Below are 24,119 nucleotides of genomic sequence, written 5' to 3'. Positions count from 1 at the left end.
AAGAGAGAGCGACGTCCGTTCCGGTCACTAGTCATCGCAGGAATTGCAACAACAGCTAAGAGGAAGATACGTAGGCAAAAAAAGACGAAGCTTGAAGATGGCCTTAAGTGGACTACAGATATATTTGGTAGACACACCTGTAACAACTGGCTTATTTCGCGCATGGGATACTGAGTACAAGAAAAGTGGGCATATCTCATTGGCGCAAAATAACAAGCACCATCTACACTGAAGAGCAAAAGAAACTGGTACACGTCGTGAAGGGCCCCTGCGAGCACACGACATGGCGTGGACTCGACTAATGTCTGAAGTAGTGCTGGAGGAAATTGACTCCATGAATCCTGCAGGGTTGCCCATAAATCCGTAAGAATACGACAGGGTGGAGATCTCCTCTGAACAGCACGTTGCAAGCTATCCCAGATATGTTCAATAATGTTCGTGTCTGGGGAGTTTGGTGGCCAGCGGAAGTGTTTAAACTCAGAAGAGTATTCGTGGAGCTACTCTGTAGTAATTCTGGGTGTCGCAGTGTCCTCCTGGAATTGCCCAAGTCCGTCGGAATGCACAATGGCCATGAATGGATGCAGGTGATCAGACAGGATGCTTACGTACGTGACACCTGTCAGAATCGTATCTAGACGTAACAGGGGTCCCATATCACTCCAACTGCACACGCTTCGGACATTACAAAGCCTCCACCATCTTGAACAGTCCCCTGCTGACATGCAGGGTCCATGGATTCATGAGGTTGTCTTCATACCCATACACGTCCATCTACTCGAAACAATTTGAAACGAGACTCGTCCGGCCACGCAACTTCCAGTCATCAACAGTCCAGGCGTGGCATGAAGCTTTGTATCCTGCTGTCATCAAGAGTACACGAACGGGCCTTCGGCTCCGAAAGCCCATATCGTTGATTTTTCGACGAGTGGTTCGCACTCTCACTTGTTAACGGTCCAGCATCGACATCTGGAGGAATTTGTGGGAGGGTTGCACTTCTATCACGTTGAACGATTCTCTTCAGTCGTCGTTGATATCGTTCTTACAGGATCTTTTCCGGCCGCAGCGATGTCTGAGATTTGATGTTTAATCGGATTCCTGATATTCACGGTACATTCGTGAAATGGTCGTACGGGAAAATCCCCGCTTCATCGCTACCTCAGAGATGCTGTGTCCTATCGCTTGTGCGCCGACTATAACACCACGTTCAAACTGACTTAAATCTTGATAACCTCCCATTGTAGCAGCAGTAACCGATCTAACACCTGCGCCAGACACTTGTCTTATATAGGCATTGCTGACAGCAGTGCCGTATTCTGCCTATTTACATATCTCTGTATTTGAATACGCATGGCTGTATCAGTTTCTTTGGAGATTCAGTGTTAATTTCTAGATAAAGCCTATTTTGATTGCATTCGTGGTAAAACAAGCAAGGATTTGCAGCACAGTTTTGAAAAGTCATTTTCTTCATGACTTTCATAACACGTTGGACTCCATGGAGATTTCGTTCCAAGAGACACGCTCAATTTTCCTGGTTGTTCCTTATACACTTCTTCTTCAAGTATTCATTCAACAAGGCTGTTTTCACGTCAAATTGAGTTACCAGCATCTTCTTTGAAGCAGCTACCACTAGCAAAGCTTGAATGGTGTCATAACAAGCAACATGACTAAAAGTATCTTCATAATCAATTCTTGTTTCTTGAATATACGCTTTAACAACCAGTAGGGCTTTGAAGCGAGTACTTCTATCAGCTGCAGTTTTTTGAGATTGAAGCCAGCGATAGTACAGTACTTGGGCCTTCGTGTGACGCCCAACTAACACCCTCTGATTGTCTCTCTTAAGTTATTCAAATTCTTCATTTATAAATTGCATCTACTTTTCCTTCTAGTTTGACTGCAATACTTCAGAATAACAGTTTTGGTCTTTATATTAGTCGCTAACAACTTTTGTTAGCATCAAGAATTCATCACTTTCCGTCCAGGCTGAGATTAGACCAGCATGGTATCAAAAGCAGACAGTGGAAACAATATAGAGGCAGTCCTAAAAAGGATCTAAATTTTTTTTGTTTCACGTCTCTCTCTAAACACTGAGAATATTTCCAGTAACGAGTTGTTATTAACAACATCACATTACAAATGAGTAACTATCCATCAGTGTACTATTCCATCAGTATTTTCCGAAAAACTCATTCCACAACTACGAAATAGGCAAGATTCCTATGATTTCTGCATGAAGCCGACACTGTATGTAGAACATAATGCATATATAGGGTAAGAAGAAATCCAATACTGATGTTCTACGCTCTCGCTGGAAAAATTAACTTTCGTAAAACATCTAGGAGTAAGCGTCTGGAGTGAGCTAAAGCATATGTCGGGTTTGCATTCGTTTGCAGGAATCTTAAGGAAAGTTCTTAGTCATGCATGCAAGAAGACCGGTATTTTTCACGAGTATTTGCTCGTCGGCCTGATAACCTTACCAGGTTGGATTAATAAAAGAGCTATGCTTTTCTGTGATAGGATGGAAATAATATTACAGAATGGCCACCACCACCACCACCACCAACAACAACAACAACAACGAGGTGGCGTTGTTCATCATGGAGAGGTACTTTGTTCAGTGTATGAGTGTGCCGGTTGTATGGATGACTTGTCAATTTTATTTTGTGATGAGGTGATGCTGTCGGGATTAGATCATTTGTGCTTAGTCACGTAATCCGCAGAACGTGTCTGTGAATTGACTGGTGTTGTCTATATGGTCTTCCATTGTACAGCTGGGTACGAAATCGGTCGTTGCAGCGTCTAAGGGACTATTACGGCATTCGTGTAAATCACCTCAACAAAAAACTAGAGAAAGGTACTGATGGCCGACTTTATTGAAGGTTTTTATTCTCTTGGGAATGAATGCAATTATTCTGGGTGCTTTCTTCAGAGTATACATGTCTGCAGCATTATTTCTCCCCTGATACTTCTGTGAACTCTTTCTTGACGTCTGATCGGAAAGTTTTGTAAAATTCATTGGGGATACCGAATACCCCTGACGCCCGTGTTTTAGCATGGTTTTTATTATGTCTTCTTCAGATATTGTTCTTATCACACTCGCAAATATATGTGCAATCTTGTAACAGCTGTGCTATTTTCGTGTATCATTACATATGGTTGTGCTGCATACAGCCTTTGGAAATCATCGTTTGCCCCCCCCCCCCCCCCCTACCGGCTAACATGTTTGTTCCTATATGAAAACACGATATAGTCTATATGTCCCTGTCGTTATTACAAAATTATCACTAGTGTCTAATTGTCGAGCAGTGTACTATTCTTTCGTCATTTTCCTGAAACTCATTCCACAAGTACGAAATTGGTTGGTTCCTATGATCCCAACATGAAAGTTAAGAACTGCTAATAGGCATGAAAAAACGGGATGCATTCGTGTCTTTGTTACTAGAGGCAGGCTTACAACTCCGATTACGCGGATTATTCAACAATTATTTTTGAGTGTGAATCCACTCTCGTAGCTTGTTGTACATTTTTCGTAACACACCACAAATGATACACGAAAAAAACTGTTAAAAATCGGAATCACTTCCCGAAAGATATCAGGTATGAGATAATTAATTCGAGTTGTAGATTGGTCCGGATGAGTAATCTAACGTATTTTACCGTAGCTTATTGCCATAGTGTAACTTAGTGCGATTTAAACACATACTGTTATGTGTTTGTATTGTTAGAGCGCCGGCCAGGGTGGCCGAGCGGTTCTAGGCGCTGCAGTCTGGAACCGCGCGGCCGCTACGGTCGCAGGTTCGAATCCTGCCTCGGGCATGGATGTGTGTGATGTCCTTAAGTTACTTAGGTTTAAGTAGTTCTAAGTTCTAGGGGACTGATGACCTCAGAAGTTAAGTCCCATAGTGCTCAGAGCCATTTGAACCATTTATTGTTAGAGCATTAAGGGCTCGGACATACGGGTGAAGCTGATATCACGAACCAACCAATCACGTAATGCATTTTTATCAGTAGTGTCAACATGTGTTCTAATTTAAGAGTAATGTACCGGTAGCTGAAGTGTCATCATGATCACGTGACCTACTTATACGAATAAAGCTATCCAGCATTACAGTCATAAACCATTCCTCAAGCAAAATATAATACAATACTAGCTGAAGTACAATGTTATGAAAGCGGTATTATAAAATTATCCTCATATGCAGGTGTCCACAGTGAATTAAATTACAAAGGGCGTTCAAAAAGTTTCCACAGTCGTCTCAAATTTTTTTTATGTTTTGCAGGAGGAGAATCAAATTTTTTGTGAACATATTTGGAACATTTAGCTATACGTTGAGCCTACTCAATGTAGCCTCCATCAGCTGTGACGCATCTGGCCCAATGTTCTTTCCATAATGTAAATGCAGTTTGGTAAAATTTTGGGGATTGACTTTTACACCATCGCTTGACACAGGAAATAAGGTCTTTCTCACTATCAAATGTTTTACCGCGCGGGTGAGCCTTCATACAACCAAAGAGGTAAAAATCAGACGCAGCCAAGTCTGGACTGTAGGGAGGATGAGGAACAATTTTCCAACCCATTTTCCTGATTTTCTTCTGCCTCATAAGAGCTGTATGGGGTCTGGGATTGTCATGGTGTAGTCTGATGAGCTGACACTGAAGCTGTGGTCTGTGGATCTTGATGGCACGTCGCAGCCTGTCCAATGACAAAAAGTGACGGTCCCAGTTAATTGTGGAGCCAGGTTCCAAAAAGTCAATGAAAATGACACCACACTGATCTCAGAAGGAGGAGGCCATCATCACCTTTCGGCCAGCTGTTCGTGAAAGTCTTGGTTTCTTCTTCTGAGGGGAATCCGGATGACGCCACTCCATGGATTGGGTTTTGCTCTCAAGTTCCCCAAAAAAACCACGTTTCATCCTGGTTAATGCCGCCGTCAAAACAGTTCCCACTCTTCAGTAAAGTTCTTCATAAGATCTCGCGCAAATTCTTCCTCATAGTTTTCATTTCTCTTGTCAGTAATCTAGGCGCCCAACGTGCACAGATTTTTTCTGTACCTTAGTGACTGTACCAATGATACCACAATACCCAATGACAAACGAGTCATTTGAGCGAGCTGTCGTGTCGTCACACTTCTGTCATTTTGGATGATCTGATCAATGGTCTCCTTATTCACATCGCTTACTGCCGTCGATGGTCTCCCGCAAAGTGGATTGTCCGCTAGAGAGAAATCACCTTCTTTAAACCTCTGCAACCAGCGCTGGACACTGCTGCGATCCACTGCGTCCTCCCCATAAACAGGGAGCAACTTCCTGTGAATCGTTGTGGCAGAGTCATCGCCGGTCTTGAAGAGGAACTCCATCACCGACCATTGTCGCAATCTGACATCTACTTCACGGTCCATTATGGCTCAGCCGTAAATAAAAGAAAATACTTTTATGTGCCAGCTTATAGCTAAATGTTCCAGTATGTTCACAAAAAAATTCGTTCTCCTCCCGCAAAAAATTAAAACAAATTAGAGATGACTGTGCAAAACTTTCTGAACGCCCTCTGTATGTTGCAATACTTGCACTTGGCGGCCGAACACGAATAGGGCCTCCCGGCCAACAATGCCGTACGATTATTTCATTTCATTAGTGGGTTTGTGTGGTAGCAGAATCAAATATTTTTCTCCGTTCTGCACATTCAGCTGTGGCCTTCAGTCGGTACTAGGTTAGTGAAGTGTACTACTTGCCTCTGAAATGCTACTCTTTCGTCACTAAACACCCTACAGAAATGCATAAAATATTCACGTTCCAATACCACGACTGTCATTCCACAAAAGCTATAGGGCAGGTCTACATTAGTTCTGCTGTGTTGGTATAAAGATCGGACTCACACGTGACTATTAATAATTGCTTCCAGCCACAGTAGCACAGACAACTGTCTTACTCTAGGATGGGAAGGTGCCGGTTTCGATCTCACATAAGTTGCTTGGATTGCATTTAGCATAACAGTATGGCCAGAATGCATACCACTGGCAAACACTTTTTTTTTTTTTGCTGATAATGATTGTCCGTACCCCAGTAAGTTGGATGATGAATCGCGAAAAGTGTCGGCACAAGCGTAATCGATTTCCATGTCCTTTACCTCCATACCAACACAAATGCTCGTTAAATATAATTATTCCACAGGTTTAAAAGAAAACTCAGCAAAGAACCGAAAGAATGAATTAATAACTTTTTCATAATGTGGGGCCACAGTCATAATATATTCCTTTAAAGTCAGTACGGCCATTAGACTGTTGTTTATTTACAGTGTTACATTTACACTTACACAATCATGATTTCGGCTTCAGAGTGCCATTATCGAGTGTTTTAAGTGTTATAAATCGCCTCAGATGTCATACTGTCGTATTAAAATACATTGTTAGTCACATTGTCTAAGAGTCGATGTATCTAGCGGAGCCTACTGCTTTGTTTCATTACTGAGTACACCATCTTATAACAATACCTCCACTAACAGTTAATTAGTTAAAAAATTATCTCGTCGCGCACTCAAAGTATGATCTTTTTATTGCGCAACTAAAAGGCATTTAATGTGGCAGGTATTGTTACATCAATTGCTTACAGTCACTGAAGAAAATTAACAATAATATCACTTATCTTGTATTTGAAATCCAACGACGATCTCGGCTCTAGCTTTGGCTCGTAATTAAAAATGTTGTCTAGGTAGCATGACTGTCGCTGTTGGTGCGAAAGGCATTCAGATGTTAATTACGCCGACTTGAAGAACTTACGAAGACAATCTTTCAGGATAAATTTCATTGCAATGTGCTTCATACTTTTTTAAACAATGGTCACTTGAAAATAATTCTTCACACTCACTTTTCACAGAAATTCACATTTATTAAACTTTTTATACTTTCGCATGTTCAAAACATCACTTCATCATATAATTTCGCAGCCGTTACTGCTCTTAATAAAACTCACAACATTTTTTATTGTCCACAACTCAGACTCATCTTTTCATTTCCAACACAAAGTGAAGACTGTTCATATTCAACAGCAAAAATTGACTACCTTATACGCTTCCGCGCCATAAGTCACAAGCCAGCCTCAAAGATAGCAATAAGTACAAAGATATTTACACTAGATATTATATCGATTTCAACATCTCAAAATATCGACGTACCTACATATAAAAATGAAACAAAGTTTATTGAGTGAAAAATATGAGACATTACGTAGAAAAATATTCATTAATCTACGGCAGGGGTCTCCAAACGTTTTAGTCTGCGGGCCACATTGATTCCTCCACGAAGTCATAAGGGCCAAGATCTAGCTAGTGGGATTAAAGAACTCTAGCGCTCCATGATCACCGTAAAGTAAGGCCAAAGGAAAGATGAAATCGTGAAAATCTATGGTTGTGGGAATAGCTAGCACTGAAACCAACTACGATTTTTATTTAATTACATAATTTTGATTGGTGGACGTATCTGACCGAATTTCTGGCATATTTTATTCTGGCGAATTTCAACGACAAAAAGTATGTCACATTCTTCACGAAAGCGTCCTGCAGAGTTAACGAAATCTCAAAATCATTGTTAGCAACACTACTACTACAACACGTGACAGAGGTAGAGTATGTCAACGCATTGTTATTTCAAGCAGCGCAACAATAAGTTCAGTTATGTTGTCTTGTAGCGAGTAGCAGAGCCAGAGCATATATTTGATAGTTCTGTTGCGTGATTGTGTCTATGTTGCGAGTCTCTCCAGAGTTTTTTAGTATTTTATGCGCTGTACTAATAGGTGTGGGACAATTCAAAGTTTGAATTCGAAGAGACAAGGAAAATCTGAAAATCGAAATACGTAAAGAAAGTGAAACCTTGCTTAAGAAGCATCTTCCATAATGATTGATTGCTAAGGCTAGTCGCCGAAGTGGCATCCATTTGAAGGACTTGCAGCAGACTCGTGGGTAGAATAAAATGCAAAATACTTTTTTTACTTAAAATGTTTTCGCCAAACTAGTCTGTTAACCGTTTTTATTTTTATTTTCACTATCGCACGGAGAATGGTCTGTCTGTTTATTGTGGATAGACACAAGTTTGACCATGACCTTCCGCTTTAGTGCATTGGTCACGATAGGCCTCGAAACAGATACGTCGCTCGGCCAACAGCGGCCTACTGCAGACTGACACTTAAGAGACACCAAATACAAATCGACATCGAGAGACAGGCCCTGTCATATGGCAGTCGCGGCGTATACGCTGAAATTGAATGTAAATAATACGTCTTTTGTAGTGGGCGTCGCTCTACTGCAGTGTCACACTTGACGAATAAATAGGAAAACAGTAGAACGTCTGTTTTTACCTACAGTGTCACTTGGCTGAATGTGTAGAAGGCTCTGTGGCATCACTCAGACACAACCAAATTGTCACACTAGCTGTGTATCTCTAACAAAGTTGACGTATGTCTTCACCTCGGTGACGGTTAAAACGATTTCGCCCCCGGGTGGGCTCGGACCACCAACCTTTCGGTTTACAGCCGAACGCGCTAGCCGATTGCGCCACGGGGGCCTTGACTTTGGCTCACATGTGCTCTGTATATCAACGCAATTCGTATACCTTCTGCAGGAATCTCGCAGAATGGTAGCATCTGCTTACGCCTCTTCACATGGATAACGTGTTGGCAGTATAGGCACCACCTCAAATATTTGGCGGGTCTGATACCAGGGATGTCCGGCCAGCTAACGCGGGCCGGTTTGCCGGACCTCGCGGGTCGGTTTCGTCCCGTGGGCCGTAGTTTGGAGACCCCTGATCTACGGTATCGAAAAATTGGGTGGAGGGTGGTAATGGTTTCGCAAATAAAGATCCATTACAATCTTGAGTCAAGAGTCATTCACTATCATACACTATGAAACATAGACAAGGAAAAAAGCAATCATTAACAGAATTCCGAATACAGATAACATAAAGGAGACGCAAAAAGATGTCACAAAGAATGATACCTATTAATTCCAGAAGTAAAAGTACCAACTGAGTTTCATGATCTCTGGTGAAGTTATGTAATAGCCAAATGCACTGACATCATGTTAAGAAAAATCGGGTTACGATCAAAGTCTACTGTGATTAACACTGAAAGTAGGATGAAGCACCACATAATGCTAGTAAAATACAAAGTGGTTATAATTACACTTTCGCTACTTGAAAGGGTCCTCATGAAACACGAGAGCTCTCGTAGGAGAGTGAAACATTGGGGAAGCATTCAAGGACATACAGAAGTGAAATAACAAATAAAACATTGAACGAAACACATTTTAATATCCACATGAGAGGGCAACATTTGTTAATTAGGTACCATGTTTTCGTCCCACGTTACAAACATTGCCCAGTGTGACGACCATCTGCATCTACAACTCGACACCGCGCTATAGATTGCCCCACTCCTGTCCGGAGCAACGGACCATGGAATTTTCAGCTGTCGTGATACAGCTCACACACTACTTGAAGTTCGCACATTGCGTCCTGCATTGTCAACCACGCCAATGATAACTTATTCAACAATTTGTGGCGCAATTGGCCGTCGACCCCTCCCAGAACAATTCCCAATACTGATGTTTTGATAAGAGCTTTACGACTAAAGCCCATCTCACCATTTCTGGACGAATGTTGACTGTTTGCAACTGTAATGCACGCTGATGCATGTAAACCCTACGTCACCTTACCAGTACCGGCGTGTAGCGGGAAATCATTACACTAACACTACTAAAATCCTGCAGCGCGCTGCCTGAATATCATTCCTATAATGTTGGCATCCTTACGGTAAATAGTTGTTTGTCTACACTGGCTCAAGCAGCGAACGTTTAATTATAACCACCCTGTACTATATAAAAGATATAAATAGCTACTTTAGGCATACGACCTAGCCAAAGTTAACTATTACTTTATTTTGCTAATATAGTAAGAAATAGAATGTGTAAGTTGAGTAGGATTGAAGCTCCCGTAGGTCCAAACCAACTTAACCTGTATACACTACTGGCCATTAAAATTGTTACGCCACGAAGATGACGTGCTACAGACGCGAAATTTAACCGACAGGAAGATGATGTTGTGATATGCAAATGATTAGCTTTTAGAGCATTCACACAAGGTTGGCGCCGGTGGCGACACCTACAACGTGCTGACATGAGGAAAGTTTCCAACCGATTTCTCATACACAAACATCAGTTGACCGGCGTTCCCTGGTGAAACGTTGTTGTGATGCCTCGTGTAAGGAGGGGGAATGCGTACCATCACGTTTCCGACTTTGATAATGGTCGGATTGTAGCCTATCGCGATTGCGGTTTATCGTATCGCGATATTGCTGCTCGCGTTGGTCGAGATACAATGACTGTTAGCAGAATATGGAATCGATGGGTTCAGGAGAGTAATCGGAACGCCAAGCTGGATTCCAACGGCTTTGTATCACTAGCAGTCAAGATGACAGGCGTCTTATCCGCATGGCTGTAACGGATCGTGCAGCCACGTCTCAATTCCTGAGTCAACAGATGGGGACCTTTGCAAGACAACAACCATCTGCACGAACAGTTCGACGACGTTTGCAGCAGCATGGACTATCAGCTCGGAGACCATGGCTGCGGTTACCCTTGACGCTGCATCACAGACAGGAGCGCCTGCGATGGTGTACTCGACGACGAACCTGGATGCACGAATGGCAAAACGTCAATCTTTCGGATGAATCCAGGTTGTGTTTACAGCATCATGATGGTCGCATCCGTGTTTGGCAACATCGCGATGAAAGCACATTGGAAACGTTTATTCATCGTCGCCATACTGGCGTATCACCCGGCGTGATGGTATGGGGTGCTATTGGTTACACGTCTCGGTCACCTCTTGTTCGCATTGACGGCACTTTGAACTGTGGACGTTACATTTCAGATGTGTTACGACCCGTGGCTCTACCCTTCATTCGATCCCTGCGAAAGCCTACATTTCAGCAGGATAATGCACGACCGCGTGTTGCAGGTCCTGTACGGGCCTTTCTAGATACAGAAAATGTTTGACTGCTGCCCTGGCCAGCACATTCTCCATATCTCTCACTAATTGAAAACATCTGGTCAATGGTGGCCAAGCAACTGGCTCGTCACAATACGCCAGTCACTACTGTTGATGAACTGTGGTATCGTGTTGAAGCTGCATGGCCATCTGTACCTGTACACGCCATCCAAGCTCTGTTTGACTCAATGCCCAGGCGTATCAAGGCCGTTATTACGGCCAGAGTAGGTTGTACTGGATACTGATTTCTCATTATCTATGCACCCAAATTGCGTGAAAATGTAATCACATGTCAGTTCTAGTATAATATATTTGTCCAATGAATACCCGTTTATCATCTGCATTTCTTCTTGGTGTAGAAATTTTAATGGCCAGTAGTGTATATATAGATACAAATGAAAAACACGTAAGTTGAAAGTCTTGCTGAAGCAAAAATGTACTTTGAGAGGATAACACAACTGACATTTTTATATAACATATTGACCTTATTCCCAGTCTACGTTCAGGCAAGCGTGTCACACCCAAGTTTGGCACACGCATAGCATACACACACACACACACACACACACACACACACACACACACACACACAGAGAGAGAGAGAGAGAGAGAGAGAGAGAGAGAGAGAGAGAGACTGATTTTCGCCGGCATCCGTTGTTTGCTGCTTCCGTCGTATCAGTGATTTCTGTCGGTACATCCATTGTGATTTTTGAAGTAGTGAATATTCCATGAGATTTCGGGACTGCAGGCGGATCATGTTTACTTCTTGCCACAATATTTTGTCTGGCAACCGCCCAGCCATCTTTAGGTGAGTGTCCGCCACTGGAGTATCTTAGTCTACGGTGTCGGCTTATAGCAAAAATGGGCGCGGAAACGCATGTGCATTGGCGGCCGTAAATGACGATTTTCCGATCAGCTCTCTCTCTCACGGATTTGCCAGACAACTTCGTCGCTGCATCTGCATGTTGATGTGGGATGCTTAATGTCAGGACCGAGGCAAGACAAAAACTTCTCCTACTGACATACGAGTATTTATGAATTTCTCGGGGTCTCGTAGTCTCTCAGCAAAAGAGAAGCTGTTCGTGTATTATAGTTGTACTTGTCATGGTAGTCTCTGCGAAGGCATTGACAGTTAAAAACTGGTTTAGCATTCGTGAGGTCCAATCATTGATTATAAAAGAGCAAAGGAAAAATTTGTTTGTGAGACGACACCAAACACAGGATACTGTTTACAGATTACTGTGAAAGACGAACGTGCTTCTCAGACCACCGTGTTGTCGGTGAAATCTAAGGGGTTTCTCATAAAGAGAAAAAAAAAGAGATGTCTTTTTGAGCACAGCGCTGCCAGGCGTAGCGGAATATCCTCGATCTTCTTCGTCAGAAGGTAGTGCTTTAAAGTGTCGCCTGGCCCTGCAGTTGTTTACGTCCCCAACCCTTGCAGAGATGGTTTCAGTGTCTTTTCCCGGCTGTTGCATAAGTTTAGTGTGGTCACACTTCGTGCTGCACTTCATACGGAGTGCGAGGGATCGCCGTGCCAGGAACAAGCCGCCGCTGTGCCTGCACAGTAGAAGCTCTGTCATTGTTCGGGCTGTCTGAGGGTGTGCCGGCTGCTCCGTAACTGAGGTTAGGGTTGCGGAAACAGACTGGTTAAAACTGATACCGGTATTTTTGTTCTGAATAACTCGTAATTTTTGGCATTTATTTGGTCCTGGTGTAACCAGGCAGCGGTGGGTGCCAAAATTTTTGGCTTTAAATAGATTTTTTTTAGAAAGGGTAATGTTTATGAACAGATATGACAAATATTGGCCATTGGCCACTGGAGTACTGAAAAATGGCTCTGAGCACTATGGGACTTAACATCTGTGGTCATCAGTCCCCTAGAACTTAGAACTACTTAAACCTAACTAAGGACATCACACACATCCATGCCCGAGGCAGGATTCGAACCTGCGACCGTAGCAGTCGCGCGATTCCTGACTGAGCGCCTAGAACCGCTAGACCACCGCGGCCGGCGGAGTACTGAAATTTTTTAGCTACTGTCATGAAGTTGTTTGTGATAAACGTTCCATTTCACATAGCATCTAAATTGTTATCTGAACTTTTCGACAGTGCATTTCTTTTAGTTTTGTCAGCAAAAAATCAATTGTATTCAAATTCTTTTTCGAAAGGAAATAACCGATTTGACTACAAAACTGGTTTTTCATTTGCAATAATTAAAGAAAAAAAGGCTACAAATTTTACGCAAATCTTATTAGTTGCCTGCAATTTCTACGAAATACTAAAATAGAAAGGAAATTAATGTTTTTTCTTTCAAAAGGCTAAGCCTTGTCTCTGCAGCTCAGCTTCCTCTCTTCAGGAGTTCTCTTCATCTCCATATATGAAGAACATCCCATATGTTCTCAATCGTCCCTTTATTTTCTTTCGTATGATCTTCCCTGCGAAAATGTTTTGTAGAACAATATCAAATATAATGAAGTGTCCAACGAGTTTGTGCTGCCCTATAACTTTGTGTAGTTCTTTCTTCTCTCCTATTTCCTGTAAAACTATCTCATACTTTTTGCTGTTAGTCCAGCCAATTGTTGCCATTCTTCTCTAGGACCACGTTACCGCCGCTTTGACGCTAGCTTTCTCCTGCTTTGCTAACGTCCGAGTTTAACATCCTTATGTCAGTATACTCAACACAAATGTCCTTACAATATTTTCCTAGTGTGGGGGTTATGTGCTTGTTCAGTAGGAGGTGGTTTTTATTTTGGATGGCACTCTTCGCCAGTGTTACTCTTATCTTAATTTCTGTGAGATACCTATTATTTCCGTCCACGATGCTATTGACATAGTGCCCAAAAAGTGGTATTATCCATGATTACATCATTTTTAGGAGAGCTTCAAAAAATTTGAAACCGTACGAGGGTACTAGTGATTTTTGTAGTATTCAGCCCCCTCCCCCATTACTTTTTTGAAAAGCAGCGAATTGTAGATGGACGAAACTCTCTTTTATTGACCTATTGTGTTTGATATTTTGAGTCTGCATATCTTGAACCATATAATGCAGAAGTCCAAGGAAGTCTTAGAATTTTCCAGACTTTGTTCAATGTATACATCTTTTACTGGAAATAATAGCAATAAAAGACCGCAAATCGGTTATTTCAGAAAACAGTTTTTTTAGCGGTTTTAACAGTCAAGTGAAATTGGACATGAAAGAAACCGGTATAACCGAATGTAGGTTGTTTCAGCTGTAACTTCCATCTCTACCCTGAGACCATCGTACCAGACTGCCTGACAGTAACGCACCAAATCATCTCCTCTCCGTGAGAGCACAAGGAGTATCGCCGTACGTCCGATAAAGCTTTCTCTCTCTCTCTCTCTCTCCCTCCCCCCCTCTCTCTGCCTTCAGCAGCGGGCGTGCTCCCCTCGAGATGACACCCTGAGGTGCGGTCTGCCCCCCCTGACATTGGCCACCAGCAGTTCATTCCGGCTAACCCAGTGTCTGTCTTTACCGTGTGCCCTATCTGCACAAAGCTCAACATAACAATTACAGTCTTATCCTAAATCAATGTTTATGTACACACACAAAAAAGGAAACTTTTCTGTGAGGGACACAATTTAAGCTAAACAACATCCATTCATCTCCTGGTGTCGCAGCTACATTTGCAATCGATGGACATTTCATCAAGAAACGAATGTGTAACAGTTAACGTAGCCCTAAGGCTACTTGTATCCCATTACTACCAATTTTATTTTGCAAATGTTCAAATGTGTGCGAATTCCTAAGGAACCAAACTGCTGGAGTAATCGGTTCCTAGACTTATACAGTACTTAAACTAACTTACGCTAAGAACCGAGGGAGGACTCGAAACTCCGGCGCGAGGGGCCGCGTAATCCGTGACATGGCGTCTCTAACCACGCGGCCATTCCGCGCGGTTATTTTGCATAACGCTTAATTTACAAGTTTCATTGAAACCATCATTTCATAACAACTGAACTTTATAGTTACTTAAAAATTCTCTTTCTTTTAGGGATTGGAACCATCACAAAATTTGGACTTCGATACTAACTTTTTTTTTTCGTTAGTGGCCTGAGTTAGTAGCTGGTTACCAGACAATCTGCGTTTCCCCTGGCTAAACGCCATTTCAATGTAACTACATGCATTAACCTATTTAATATATACTTTTAGGATCTACTGATAAACTATGGAAACGTACTCTTCACACTCCCATGGGCCCTAAACCCGACGACATACTCTGATTTTGATTTAATTTCGACCCCCTGCTTCCTCTTTTCTCCTTAGTGGTTGTTTTGTTTGCTCTCCATCTAGACTTTGCTTTGGAGAGGTAGCGCCAGTCTGGAACATATTTCACACAAAAACTTCGACAAACATACGACCTACGCAATGGCCTTCTAAAGGGACGCCCAAATTAATTAACATCGACATGACATAGGGCAATATTAGATAACAAAATCGATTTTCTTACTCACTCATACCAGCATCTTACCTTGTGTGGTACCTCAACTAACTTTGGCGGTTGATTCTAGTAATCATAGTAATTCCTATGTCATTTGTCGTTTGTCCTCCTCTTTGCTTTCTTACCTGTACGACTTCATATTACCGTCGTAATTTTGTTACCCTACAACCTCACTCTCTTCGCATTTGTGTGGATCGGTAGTTTTCACATAATTACTTCACTTACGGAACTCTTTCTTTAACTGCTCCTGAAAAAGTATTAGTCACAAGACTTATAACACTTTCTGTCAACCACTAAATCTACTTACGTTAGGCGTCTGCCTTTGCACCTGTTCTCCATACCATCAGTCATTCACATCTGCGTCTATCCGCGGGCACTCGCCTCTTCGCACAAAAATTCGATTAAAAACATCGTTTTCGTGATCCGTTTTCACGATTCAGATACCCCTTCTGTGACTTCAGCACCACCTCCTTACGATAACTCGCGCAGTCTGTCTCATAAAGCGGAAACAACATACACAGAACAAATCCTTTATCCACATCACACTTTCAGGTATCCAAGTAGTTATTTTCGTAGACAAATAAGACAAAAATTTGAACTTATCAAATACTCACTCACAAAAGGTACATTCAAGGTTCAGCAAACAACAACAGGTAAGACAACTACTGCACACTTTCAGCCCCCATGATTCCTTTTGTTTTTATTCATCTGTCTCGTTCTCTGGACTTCTTTACTATCTCTGTCTCACAAATCATCCTGTCAAGAAACAGGAAGACAAAGAAAACTCCTCCACAAAGCGTTATAACTTCCAAATTAATGCATACAGTATATTAAAACTACTTAACCAATATAACGAACACGAGGCAGAACTCGTCCCATGGACATCAGCTAACCAGACACAGCTACAAAGTCTCAAGAAATAACTTCCTAGGAACGAAAGAAGAGCCGGCGTCTGTGGCCGAGCGGTTCGAGGCTCTTCAGTCCGGAACCAGGCTGCTGCTACGGTCGCAGGTTCGAATTGTGCCTCGGGCATGGATGTGTGTGATGTCCATGTTAGTTAGGTTTAAGTAGTTCTAAGTCTAGGGGACTGATGACCTCAGATGTTAAGTACCATAGTGCTCAGAGCCATTTGAATCATTTTTGAACGAAAGAAGAGAGAGAAACAAATGTAGTCAGGTCATCGCCATGACAAATATAAAGATAAGGCCGGTATTACACTATCAAATTTCTTTGTCAAATATCTTTGTCCAATATCTTTGTCAAAGATATTTGATGGTGTAATAGGGAACTTTGTCAAAGTCGTCCAATATTTGATCAAATCTAGGGCCTCGCTGTAGATTTGATCAAAGAAGTTGTTTGTCTTCTGTTCACTGCAGTGGAGCGCTAGCATCGCTGCATTCTGTCGTCTGTAGTGTTTTTATAAACATTGCGGGTAAATACAATTGGTGTGTGCCGACAACTACAAAATTAATAGAGATGTATGAAGCTGATGAGCTGCTTTACAACGTGAGGCACGCTGAATATAAAAATAGATTACGAAGATTGGAGACCTGACCTGACCAGACCTAACCTAACCCAACCTAACCCAACCCTCTCCTGTAGCAAGGAATCGGGGTGTTACAGTGAGCGTGTCCTCTGCAGATGTAGCAGTTCTTAAGTGAATATTGTGCTTTGTAAAATGAGGATATACTTCAACGAGCACATACAGAAATGTATGCTCATCCATTCTTAAATAATTAATGTACGACTTGACGTCCTCCACTATAATCTCACGTAACAAGTTTTGTTGAATACTTTTATCGTGTCGTAAAACCCACGGCTTCACCCAGGTATGTTTCCTTTTTTTTCCCCGCTTCTCTTCCGCATATGCACACAGTGCAGTTGTGATTCATGCAACTGCTGCGGTTAATAACAAGTTGTTGTTGTCAGCCATCTTGAACTTTGACGAAAAATATGATGACAGTGTAATACCCTTTCTAGCGCTACGTCAAAGATCTTTGTCAAATATATTTGACGGAATATTTGATCACATTTTTGATCAAATCTTTGACAAAGAAATTTGATAGTGTAATACCGGCCTAACCAGCATTCATGAGAAAAACTACAACATGGAAACATAAAATAATTTTACCTCCTGCCCTCGATGAGTAAACACGGTGCGCGTAGCTACCCCCGTCGGAGGTTCGAGTCCTCCCTCGGGCATGGGTGTGTGTGTTGTCCTTAGCGTAAGATAGTTTAAGTTAGATTAAGTAGCGTGTAAGCCTAGGGACCGATGACCTCCGCAGTTTGGTCCCATAGGAACTTACCACAAATTTCCAATAAACACCGACGGTGATAACGCAATCGACGACAAAACATCGTAGGCTTCGCAATTTAATGAGGGTAAGGGGAGTATAGAAGCATTTCACCACAACTGGCCTTGGAGAGCGAGTTCGAAAATTCTCGCGCGGTCTGAGAGACCACACATTGTGAGTTAAGGATGCAGTTAAGAATGTAAGATCCAACCTATTTACCCTTCATAATTCATGAATAACAGTGTCCAGTATTCAATTATTGCACAAGGAAATGCTGTAGGTTGCACAGTGGATCAGAGATGGTTTGGGGGGGGGGTGACTTTCAATAATGGAGAGGTTAAATAAAATTATAGGTAAAAATGAACATTCATTTACTTCGACAACTTAACTAAAAACACTTTTGAACAAAATAAAATGTGACGATCGCTGGTGCCTGATGCATGTTTAGTTCCATACATGACAAATCTTAAACCTTGGTTCTGAGTCTGCTACTAAATTCGTGATTTTGGAACGGGAATAGTCAAAGGATGGATTAACCATACACGCACCTCACACCCACATATAGTTGATGGATTTACACCGGGGAGAAAAGAAAAGAACAAAGGTTCTGCACCATGACTACGTGTGGATAGCAAATAGATGCTGCTCCCTCGCTTTTAAAAGTGGAATGACTATTTAAAGCTGCCGTTGAAATACATAAACAAAGATTAAAATATCAACTAAAAAGACTTTTAATTTAAATGCACTGTAGAAGAGGAAGATTACAGAAGCTATAGCAGAAAAAGCTCAAACCAGAACACGAGCACGTGGTGGTAACTGCCGAAATTAAGTATAGAAGAAATAGGAATACCAGGATAAACGGACCAGAATTGCACTAAATTCATCACAAAGATAACAAGATGTGAAAGCTGAAAGCTCTCAAACATGAACACTAACACATGTGGTAATGAACAAAGACAAGTACCGCACAGTGGGAGGTACATGAAACAAATTGAAACAATGGCAGAATTACAGTGATATCATATAATGCACATGCATTTGTGGTTAGAAGATAGGAATCTGATTGAACTGAATCATTACCATTCAACACATCTCCACGTTTTCAAAGAATAGTCTCGGAATCACCTAAATTCCAAAGTATTCAACACCCCTTTTTATTAAAATAAAAATTCATAACAAAACTAATAAAGTTATGAGAGAAAAGAGTTAGGGATTCAGTTAGACCGAAAACTTACACAAATTCAAACATTACCTGAACTACCGAGGAGAATATCTTCCGAGCAAACGATCTTACCAGACAGTGAAGACCTCTCCTTGCGAAACCAGGGTTTATTCCTTGAAGGAAGTGACCAGAGAGCAGACCTACTGTATTGTCCCAACTTTCACAAAAGGTTCGACCAATGCAAACAGAAACCTCTTTGCTATCCACCAAGCATCTACTAAAATTGGCTATACTGTCGCGGCAGCAGATTACTCTGTTTTGACGGTGACGAACAGAAAATTCGTAACTGCACACATCCACATTTATTCGTTTCATTTTTATAGGAGAGAAAAGAAAGAACAGGTACAGTGAAATATGGTGCAGGAGCTTTGTGAACATGAATATGGGACTCAAAGAAGTACCATTCTTGTTAGACCTAGCACAAGTACATCTAGGTTGGGCAATTAGCAAACTAGTTTAGTGTAAAATATGAAAAATATACAGGGTGAATCACCTAAAACTTGCACCACAAATATTCCGGAAATGGAAAGAGCTGTTGATTTGTGGTTTTCACGGAATGGATTCGTAGTCAATCCATTGTTAGCCAATGAACAGATTGTAATAATACTTATAAAGTGTATTTTTTGTGAAGACATACACTTTTTTCAAATGCAACAGTGCCTGTTGACATTAACACACTAAAAGTGGGGTAATTTATGTGCAGTTTCAACCTCTCGCGGCGTAATGAAAAGTCCATTACACTTCGGGCATGCAGGCGCGCAAATAAAATTTCCTCCACTGATATTTCGGCCACGTATCGTCCGGCCATCCTCAGAGTGAGTCACAAGACTGATGACAAGATTTTTTTTCCTTTATTGTATTTCAATTCCCCATCGGAACGGGCTGGCAGCAGCATATGGGCTGCTCTTCAGCCGAAAGACATCGAACAAACAATAGAAGACATTTAAAAATATACAAAGGAGAAAACATGGCGAACATAGATATAAAAAAGGGGGAACATCATGGAAGACAATAGACAAAAAAAGGGGCGACTGTAAAATGGAGGTAAAAACCGTAAAAAAGTAGCGCACACAAAAAACCACACACTGGGACAATTAAAAGAACACAAGGCACAGTATGACCAGAGCATAAAAGTATCGACGGATTTCGTAGCACATAACAAACACGGACAGTGACACTAAGTGCAATGCCAGCACACAATTAAAACCACACCCCTCGAGGCACAGGAGAAACAGTACTGACGACAAGATGCCAAGCGCGGCCTTATATGCTCCACCGCGGCGGTACCAATCATGTGGGTCACAGATGTTGGTCGGCGGCAAAGAAATACGCTTACACATGCGCCGCCTGTGGCAAAGGCGTACAGACATTCGATACGCTTATTGATATATGACCGGCGGCGGTGACACCATGACGACTTCTCTGCAGTTTAAATACCCCAAGAGCCGGATTCCATGGTTTGTCCAAATTAAAACCATTATCTCTATTTATTAAATTATTAGCTAATCTAATCTCTATAGTTTCCTTGAAGGCAGATTCCCAAAAGGGAGAGGTGGATGTTAAAACCTTCATATCACTGTAATTCATGGAATGCCCTGTATCAATAAAATGTTCGGCCACAGCTGACTTGTCTGGCTGTAATAAGCGTGTGTATCTTCGATGCTCCACACATCTCTCATGAACGGTGCGTGTTGTTTGACCTACGTACGACTTCTCACAATTTCCGCAAGGAATCTGATACACACCCGTCTATGAAGCGGTAAACCGTCCTTCACAGAGCCGAGTAAAGCTGCAATCTTCGTGTGGGGCCGGAAGATCACCTTAACAGAGTGTTTCTCAAGAATACGGCCTATCTTCGAGGAAAGAGCACCCACTTAAGGCCAAAACGCCATAGATCTGAGGGAATTACTATCTTCTTTCCCAGCACATACCTGCATTCTAGGTTTTGCATTGAATGCTCTACGAATTTGTTGTGGAGAAAATCCATTCGATTTAAAAATGCTCTTGAGGTATGTGAACTCTTCTTGCAAATTGTCTTTATCGGATACACAGTGCGCCCTATACACTAAGGTATTAAGGACACCTATGGTCTGTGACGGGTGATGGCAGCTACTGGCATGAAGATATAGATTTGTGTGTGTTGGTTTCCGATGTACGGCTTGTGCTAATGTGCCATCAACTTCCGGCGAACGACAACATCCAAAAAGGGGAGGCAACCGTCTTTTTCTATTTCCATAATAAATTTGATGCTAGCGTGGATGGAATTCAAATGCTTAAGAAATTGATGTAATTCGTCCATACCGTGCGGCCGTACCACAAATGTGTCGTCCACCTGCCTCCAGAAGACCGTTGGTTTAAGACTTGCGGAGTCCAATGCCTAGTCCTCGAAGTCTTCCATGAATAAATTAACTACCAGAGGGGAGAGGGGGCTTCCCATAGCAACGCCATTTATCTGCTCATGAAATTCACCATTAAACAGAAAAGAAGATGATAAAAGCACATGTTCATATAAGGCTGCGCTTAGCATCTTGTCGTCAGTCTTGTGACTCACACTGAGGATGGCCGGACGATACGCGGCCGAAATATCAGTGGAGGAAATTTTATTTGCGCGGCTGCGTGCCCGAAATTTAATGGACTAGGGTAAATTAGATTGTCAGTAATGTTTGTTGCAGGATTGTAGTGCTAGTCGTTTACGAGGTATTGTATTTTGAAAAGTTATCACACCGACACTTCTTTGTGCCATTCAGCCTGCGTAGTTGGTAGATACGATGTTGTTATGTTTGCTTACAGTGTGTTTGTGTGTTCCTTGTATGCATTGCGACTTGCTAGTCAGTGAGAGTGTGACAGATCAAGCAGTAGGTCGTAAGTGTACGATGGGATTTACCAGTGCAGAAATAGGCGACACGCTCGTGATGTATGGAGAGTGTAGAAAGAATGCAGTTCGTTCTTGTAGATGTATGCGGCAAGATATCCCAATAGACGTCAATCATATCGGCAATTATTTATCAACCTCTTCAACCAGTTACGTGGAAGTGGTAGTGCAACACCTAGACAACGTAAAACAGGGAAAAATAAGTGATGACAGAAGAGAGGGAAATTACTGTTCTTGCTGCTGTTGCACTTGATCCGCACGTTAGCTCCCGTGCAATCGCACGAGGATGTGGCATACGTCAGGCAAATGTCCTATGCATTCGCCATTGACGTATGTTCTATCACATCTCTCTCCATAAAGAGCTGCATGGAAACGATTATGAGAATCGTGATAACTTCTATACACGGGCGTTAAGACAGGATATTCCAGATGTATCATGTGTATCGTTTAGTGATGCAGTCGCATTTACCAATCAAGGCCAGGTAAACCGCTGAAAAATGCACTATTAGTCGTTGACAATCCCCGTTGGCTTTCGTCATGTGGAACGTCAGTGTCCATGGACTGTAAATGTTTGGTGTAAGATAGTGAACTATCACCTCATAGGCCCGTTTTTCATAGACGGAACACTGAACGTGCATAAGTATCGCAGCCTCGTAACAGACGATCTTCCACGGATGCTGTAAGACATTCCTCTGCAGACTAGGAGGAACCTAGTCCAGCCCATAGTGCACCAAGTACTACAGCGTGTCTTCACGAATTGTTTCCAAATCGTTGGACTGTATGCAGAGGATCTGTATCTTGGCCGGCTCGTTCCCCGAATTTGACGCCGGTAAACTTTTTTTTATGGAAAAAGCTAAAAGACGGTGTCTAGAAGGACACACCAGCTACAACTGATGTAATACAACGACGCATTTCTGCAGCCTGCTCGGACATTTCCGCTGAAATGCTAGCACGTGTGCCGTTCCATACCAGACTGGAAGCGTGTATTGCCACTGCCGGTGGTCATCTTGAACGCAACCTGTTATGGTCAGTTGTCTCGTTACTGGTCAGAATCCACATAACTAGTGTATGCAGTGCGCGCTACAGCAAGTATTATGTAAGTGTTGGTGAGGAAATTTTTCAAAATACGATATCTGGTAAACGACTCGCACTAGAATCCTGCAAGAAACACCACTGACACTCTATTTTATCCCACTTTGAGTCCGTTAACGTCAAGTGGCACTGTTCCGTTTAAAAAAGATCACGTTGACACAAAAATACAGTTTATAAATATTGTTACGATCAGATGATTGGCTAGCACATCAACAGCACTATCTGCAGTTCAAGTTTTAGGCGATTCACACTGTATAACTGTGGCTGACGCGAACGGGCTCAGCCGCTCACTCTTTTCATACCGGAGGACATTTACTAACTGCATTGTAAGATGAGGTGCCAGAGATACACGAAGACCGTTCATCACACACAATCTCCGGGGAAAAGATTGTACAGGGACTGGTTTTGCCATGCAAAGACATACGCAAGCAAACTTTAACTCACTCTAGCAATGCTGCAAAATTAACTATTTTCCAAAAACACGAACAGTTTTCAACAAAACAAAATCAGAATTAAGAGCACTATAGCCTAACACATTACTTAACACTAAAAATTTACATATTAATCATTTAATCTTGTGTCATTGCTTTTAGAATTTAATTCAAACTTTATTTTGCTGAGCAAGACTGAATTCGACACTGTGCTGTTCTCTCACTTGAAGAAAAATATCACCCTCTTCATGGGTCAAGTTTACAGTTCAACGGAATATCAAACAAAACACAGCTTTGCAAGACTACTCGACATTTGCATCACAAATAATATGCAAATGTTCCTCAGTAAAGAAAATAAGCAAAAATGATATCAAGCAAACAGCATAAGCCTACGGCGTATTAACCGTGGGTGCAGAAGGGGCAGTCGCCCCCTCCATTACTTCAAAGTCTGAGGGGGGGGGACACGGTTTCTACCCCTCCCCCCCACCCCAATTCATTTGGAGTTTAATTTGATCTATAGGCAGAGCCAGTGAATAAACTATGCTGCTGTCAAGAAGTATGGGATCAGTATTTTTTGTTGGCAGCGATTTTTACTTTTGACTGAAGCATCATGTAACACCTACTAATTCTGTCCCCTCCCTTCGTCCCATTTTTCGGTCTGTAACTCCTAATGAGGGACTGTCCATGTTAAGCATACGTTAACAAATTCTGCATAGCACTC

General features: G+C 42.1%; 1 non-coding gene across 1 annotated transcript; it reads right to left on the bottom strand.

The window, feature by feature from the left end:
* Positions 1–8,475: 8,475 nt before the first annotated feature.
* Trnay-gua (transfer RNA tyrosine (anticodon GUA)) lies at positions 8,476–8,549 on the bottom strand. The gene has a single exon. It is a non-coding gene; the product is annotated as a tRNA-Tyr (tRNA).
* Positions 8,550–24,119: the final 15,570 nt, after the last annotated feature.

The sequence above is a fragment of the Schistocerca cancellata genome, chromosome 5, assembly GCF_023864275.1.
Source record: "Schistocerca cancellata isolate TAMUIC-IGC-003103 chromosome 5, iqSchCanc2.1, whole genome shotgun sequence".
Taxonomy (NCBI): domain Eukaryota; kingdom Metazoa; phylum Arthropoda; class Insecta; order Orthoptera; family Acrididae; genus Schistocerca; species Schistocerca cancellata.
This window is presented reverse-complemented; position numbering and strand designations above follow the sequence as displayed.